This window comes from Berghia stephanieae, chromosome 1 (genome assembly GCF_034508935.2).
Source record: "Berghia stephanieae isolate SIO BIC M18660-M18661 chromosome 1, UCSD_Bste_1.3, whole genome shotgun sequence".
Lineage (NCBI taxonomy): Eukaryota > Metazoa > Mollusca > Gastropoda > Nudibranchia > Aeolidiidae > Berghia > Berghia stephanieae.
This window is the reverse complement of record NC_088360.1, coordinates 127,172,696-127,179,822: the sequence shown is the minus strand read 5'-3', so window position 1 is coordinate 127,179,822 and position 7,127 is coordinate 127,172,696. Positions and strand designations below refer to the sequence as shown.

The window sequence follows — 7,127 nt, the reverse complement described above, 5'->3', positions numbered from 1 at the left end:
TCATCATCATCATCTACTATTACTACTCCTCCTACTACTACTACTACCAAAAATCCAACAAGCATATTGCGCTATAACAGTATTTTGAAAATTTCTTTAGATGTAAAGCATATGAATGATGCTGTAACACTTTTCAAATCTCAAAATTTGGGGGAGACCCCCCCCCCCCACCCCACCCTCCTTCCCTCATTTCTGTCTCGGAACCTCCTTCCCGGGGGAGGGGGGGGGGGGGGGTCGAATTTTGTTTACATTGGAGATCCACCATTTTGTTTGTATTGAAGATGATGATAAATTTAAATTACGTCTAGGTCTAGAGCTAATTATTGAGCTCCTTTTATAAATATTAGATAACCTAACAATCTTCTGTTAATCTGCTGGTGACTACTTATAAGGTTTCAAGTTTCAATGGTAAAAACTGTCAAACGAAACAGTACAGTAACAAATCTATTCTTTTTAAAATAATAGGGTTGGTACCAAAATTTCGTACGGCCCTTGGTTTTTGCCAACTAGCTCAGAACTACTGGCAAATCAAAAAAAAATAAAAAATTATAAAGCTCTTTTCTTCATAGATTGATATACGAGTAATTTGCGAACCTTTTTTTTAAACAACAAAAACAAAGAAAATAATGGTAATTCTATCACCTGATAACTCAAATTATTGTTTATAAAATCTGTTAGGGCATGTATTGATCGGTCGTTTGACGTTGGAAACTGACGTCTGGCCATCCTATTGCCAGATTCATTAATTTGCGCGCACCTACAGACTTTATCATTTTTTCTCTCTCGTAGATGTACAAACTTTATCGTAGATGTACATACTTTATATCATTTTTTTCTCGTAGATGTACATACTTTATCATTTTTTTTCTCGTAGATGTACAGACTTTATCGGAGATGTACAGACTTTATAATTTATTTTCTTTTTATCGTATGACTTTATCATTTTTTTGATCGTAGATAACTCAAAGATTTGTCTCAATCTATGTTTTTTTTCCACAATACAGAAATATAATATTTAAAATAGACGAGTGGCTGTTCATAATAGCCTTCATTTTTTCCTCTAATATTGACGGAGCTCTCCACTAGTAACACAATTAATTAACAGGTATCTAATAATTGCATCACGCAATATTACATTCGATGAAAAGACTCATAAATCAATCATTTGACAGTTTATTTTAAGCAATTTGCATACCAATACGTATGAGAATTTAATAAAAGAAATATCTAAATAATCAAACAAAATCAATCGTATCATTTTTATTTATATACAAAGATTCAAAACATGTATATATATATATATATATATATTATATATATATATATAATATATATATATATATATATATTCACATAGTGATGGTTGTAATAGCAAAAACAAAATGATGATGATGATTTTTTATTATTATGATTGTGATAGCTTTGATGAATACTATAAGGTATATAGATATATAAATTAAACCTTTACATGTAATCAGTGAAACAATGTAAAGGTTTTATTCAACAAGATAATGCATTGTGTTGCCTCTAAACAATGTAACGTATTCAACCAGAATCATGCAGGAACAACAATAAAAAGTTTTGATTATCTAAAATGATGGCTACGGGAAAGAAGATTGCTCTCTATTTTATCGACACTGTTTCATAAATACATATGCCATATTATATCTACCACCGTTAAATTTATTAAACTTAATAATTTACGAGCTTAGAATCGGTTACAAAAAGTTCACCTTTACTTTGGCGTAGATGGCTACACGACTCGGTGTCTTTTATAACAGCGTAGTAATGAAACAGGTAGGTGACAGTAGGGAACTAAAGTGTGATGTAAAAAAAAATACCCCCACCGGTTCCAATCTCATTGGAAGTGTAAAACCACTCTTCCGGAAGACTAAATACTTGTCTAAATGATCTTCTGGTTTCAGAATAATGATATCTTATTTTCTTGTCTAAATATATGTTGGTCGTAAATAAAAATCATCCACTCTCTCTCTTTCAAGTCCCGTAATCCTTAGAATCTGAATATACACTTGCTACTAAAATAGTTATACTGCCTTATGATTCAATGTGCAACCTATTCATTATTAGTCTCCGAAGGACTGGTTACATACACACCTCCAATGATTTTGGAACCGGAAAAGTAGAATGAGTGATGGCACGTCTTTTCTTCCTTATTATCACAAAACACTGGGCGTTTTAAAAAGAGAAAATATTTGTGAATTTAAAGTGTGCTGAGAGTTAGATTTGAATTTGAAGCAGGCCGTCATATATCTACCAAATTTTTTTTTAAATAAATAAAAACCTCGCAGATTTGCTCCACCAGCAGAACAACAATATCGGCATCTTTGATTCAATTGAAAAGGAAGGCTTTGTTCTTGGGCTTATATATTTAGGACTTAAAATAGTTATTGTATCCCTTTGTGTTCAAATTGTTAAGTGATAAAGTCATTTTTCTATTGACTTCTCCGTTTCCCGCGTGTAACTACGGCTTTTATTTATTTTTAAAACTTTTCAACGAGGGAGATCTTAGATTAATTAACCCACAATTTTGCCGTGATTCATAAAACCACGTATTTATAATTTTGGCCAAAAAAACTCGTCCTTCAAATATAGATCAATTAAAATGAATCCCATTTTGTCAAAAACTTTTTAAAAAAATAAAACGGGATTTCACGGAAGTCCTATGATTGCGAGTTTTCAACAGATGAGGGTCATATTAATCAATCGATATATTATGGAAGACACGTTTTCTGGCCAAAATTTCAAATACATCTACATGTTTTTTCTTTTCTTCAGAATACGACAGAAATAATTGATGTCTTAACAATTGAGCCCAGTGTGCACCGTGAATTTGTTTTTTGGTCATACTTGCGATATTGCGAAGAAGCATGAAGCAGCAAGCCAATTCACGTCTCCTCATTGTCATGTATATTAATATATACTAAATATCAACGTATCTTTATGGATGAGTGATTCTAGTGTATATATTCGAGTATATTCTTTATCTATGCGGGGTACAATTCAGCACCGTTATAATATTATGATTTAATAACCCTCTGTCTCCACTCTCCCATAGACTCGTCCTCCTGTCTTCAATGTTAAGACGTAATTTAGAAGGATTGGGCTTGAAAAGAAAAACTAAACTAAACAATAATAATTACAGGGTTATTATTTTGGAAGAAAAAAAATATTGAAGAGAACAGGACGTATCTTTTAAAATCGGATATTGTGTGCTGCCTTCTTTTTTCTTGAGCTTGGCGATATGAGCCGTCCGTTTTGGGCATGGTGTTGGAGGATCCCACAATACCATTTATTTTGCAGATGGAGGAGAGGAATGAACATTTTCATAGCGCATTTCACCATGCTCAACGCTTTTCACAGCGCTATATTAATAGCCTTGTGGAACCAAATTTTCATTCATAAAGTTAGGTTGCCTGTTACTTGTCCATTTTGTTCTAACATTTAAAATATCTGTCACTGCGTGTAAATATTGACACATGAGTTGAATGGGGTAACTTGTGTATAGTGCCTTGTCCAAAGACACATCAGAATTATGTACGTCTCTCTCTCTCTCTCTCTCTCTCTCTCTCTCTCTCTCTCTACACACACACACACATACACACACACTCTCTCTCTCTCTCTCTCTCTCTCTCTCTCTCTCTCTCTCTCTCTCTCTTTCTTTTTTACTTTGTCTCTCTCACCACAGACAAGGAATTTACGATTCCTCTGCACTCTCACAACTACACACTGTCATGGCTGCACACCTAAATATATAATTTCCAAGATTTTTTTTTTAATGTTTCAAACGTAGATAGTTAAAGGTTAATGTCAAAAGGCATTTCTTCGTGACACACCTCTATGCAAATTAGGCATTGTCCGTTTTTCTATCACTGAACTCGACTGAACTGGAGATTTGTGGATTGTGTACCATGATCAAGACACCTTTGCTTGGCGGGCACTCTCGTCCCTAGAATTCTGTGCCCTAGTCTGCCCTACGTTTAGCCGAGACAGAAAAGTAAACTTGTCGAAATGTTTGGGGAGGCGAGCGTGATCTGCTTTGTAAATGGTAAAACGCCAAAAATATCTTATTAACATTTAATGGAAAATAAATATTACATTGGGATATGGTATTTCGTTATTATTGGTTTTGACAACAAAGGCAACAGTTGAGATGATTTCATTTTTACAACTGACACATTCGATTGTTTTAATTAACTTAGTGTTCTACAGGTCGACATGTTTTTCGTTAGAATTTATTATAGGATAATATTGGGTTGTTTTTTTTTTCTGTTGGTGAGAATCTGTCTTTTTATCCACGGTTAAATGAATAAATATATAAATAAGTTGATGAATAAATAAATGGTCCTGACATTTGAACAGTCTGTCTTCTTTATGAATCAGAATATGTCAATTTTTTCAATATGTTCTTACCATTTAAACTTTTATAAAATCAATTAAAATCGACGTGAAAGTAGACAGAGCAGGCCATCGTATTACCTGCATTCATATTTTGACATCACCTGTTACCTTGGTGTGTATGTGTGTGTGTGTGTGTGTGTGTGTGTGTGTGTGTGTGTGTGTGTGTATGTGTGTGTTTAGTTTTGTTTTGTTTTGATGTTTAAACCAAATATACAAGACATCGATTAAATAATTTGTCAACACCAACTCGGCTAAAAGTCATGTGACTGGTGATCTCATGTATTTGCCGCCCAAGTAATAAAGAGTCCCCTGTTAGAAACAATCACTGCCGTCTTTGGTTAAACCTCGTGGCTATTGGCACATGTTTTAGGACGACCAGTTCACGGCCACATAACTTACGTTTCGTCGAAAGAGATCCAGGCAGCCATCTACAAAGCGAACCTGTCAGCTTTAAAAAAAAAAAAAGAAAACCAACAGCCAAAAACAAAAACAAAACAATCCCCCCCCCCCCCGAAAAAAACAAAACAAATCAAAGCAAAACAACCCCCGCCAAACAACAACAAGAAAAAAAAAAGAAACAACAAAAAACGCACACGCATACAAACTAAATACGCGACACAAAACAGCAACAAAACGAAAACCAAACCAACCAAACAAACAAAAATGAAAAGAAAGAAACCAAGAGACAAACAAATCATTTTTACTGGATCTAACTTGTTTCTTTTTTTTCTTTCAAATTTCGAAAGGAATACGTTGCCACTTCGCCGACCTATACATACCTAAAAAAAAAAATGGCATAGACATTATTCAACACTCGACGCGACCTTTAAACCTTCGATTTTTCACAAATTCCTGATGAATGAAACACTCTTCCGTACGTATAAAATTCAGATGTTCCATTGATTATTAAAATGAATTTTGAATCTTGTGCATTTTGAACTTCAAAACATTTCCATTTCTACGGCGAACTAGGAACCGGGGACTGTGGCCTGTGTTAACAGCGGTTTACCATTAGCGCACGTCACTGTTATGTCGACCCGATAATCAGTCTTATATCGGTGTAAATTGGGATAAAAATCGATAGCAATTTCTCATTACCTTTCTGCAGGCTAAAGTAAGGATAATGAAGACTATTGATATATCGATTTCCTTGTATTGGAAACCACGGAGCAATATTATTTATCAAAACCATACGACACAAACATAATAAACGACTCCCTTTTTGTCGTTATATTGTTTTCATTATTATTGCAAAATTGTCATAATATATCGACTCCAAATATTCCCTCTTCATTTTCAGTACTAGCTTTTAAAAAAAAACAAACAAAAACAACAATCTTCTGTTATGTCTCAATTCTTCTGAATCATTGAGAGCCTACGCAATGCATTACGCTTACCTTGCTGATAATATGGTGACAATCATTATGCATTATTATACCCATGTGTTGTGTAACAGCTTGTGGTGATCTACTATATCTACGAGATGTTTGTGTTCACCTTGCTTCGTGTGTTGTGTCAAAAGTCACTCGTCAAGCTCGGGTATTTAATTATATTTTATCATGTTTGTGGTAGCGTATGGCATCATTTATTTTGTGAACGGTGAAAATCTAGGCTAATGGGAGCGATCTATATTCATGTTTTCGTCCAACCAGGTCATCAATCACATGATTTCTTGATGTCCAACAATTGGACATTACTTAACAAATGCAAACACGCTGTTTTGTTTGTAAAAGTTATAAACATACCCATGTGCCAAGCTAACAAAATGACCAATCGTGATGTGAGATATTTAAAAAGCTGTGAACACTTTTCACTATATAGGTCACTTTGAACACATCTTGCAATGTGACCAATGACCTCAAGCACATGGAAAGTTAATATAGATCATGCCCATAATTAGGCCAGTATCAAAATAAAGATCATAATTTAAAGACCGGAACCATTACCATCTAATTCACCTCTGTGACCAAACATCATCTCTGTCATTTTTAATCCCTCGACCTTTCTTTTAATTTTTTGGGTTCCAATATAGATCCTGCCTGGTCATATTCGATGGATTATTTCTGGGTTTGTCTTGCCCAGCGCCTGTTCTCTCATTTATAATGATCTGCCTTCATTCGCAGTTCACTGTCAGATGTTCTATTAATCAATATGATTTTGCAATATGGTGCGGAAACATTTATTGGGATTTATAAAAAAAACCCAGTAACATCACATATAATGGTACCTGTGGGAAAAAAGATAGGGCAATCGACCGGTGTGCTTACCTGAAGTATACACGATTGAATAAAAGAATTAATGTAATCCTCAATTAAGTAACATATCAATCAAATTCATAGAGATTTCGTAATCTTTTTCATTTCTAAAACAAAGGAGGATGTTGCTCTTGCTATAGACTATCGAACATTGAAAGTTCTAAACATTAATAAATGAGCTCGAGTTGATGTTGATTAATGATACCCCCCCCCCAAAAAAAAAAAAAAAAAAAAAAAAAAAAAAAAAAAAAAAAAAAAAAAAAAAAAAACCCAAAACAACAACAAAAAAAACAAACAAAAAAAAAAAACAAAAAAAAAAAAACAAAAACAAAAAACAAACAAACAATTAAAAAACCAACAATAAAACAAGAGTTGTAGAATAATCTACTTATCGGCCATGTAACATGCCTTTTTAAAAGGGTATTTGCATTGTGGTGGTTTTTGTCCGTCTTT

At 33.8% G+C, this 7,127-nt stretch overlaps 1 protein-coding gene across 1 annotated transcript in view; it reads left to right on the top strand.

Moving 5' to 3' along the window:
* The window catches only part of LOC144963078 (uncharacterized), a 103,203-nt gene that overhangs the window by 1,181 nt on the left and 94,895 nt on the right, over positions 1–7,127 (top strand). The window lies entirely within an intron of this gene.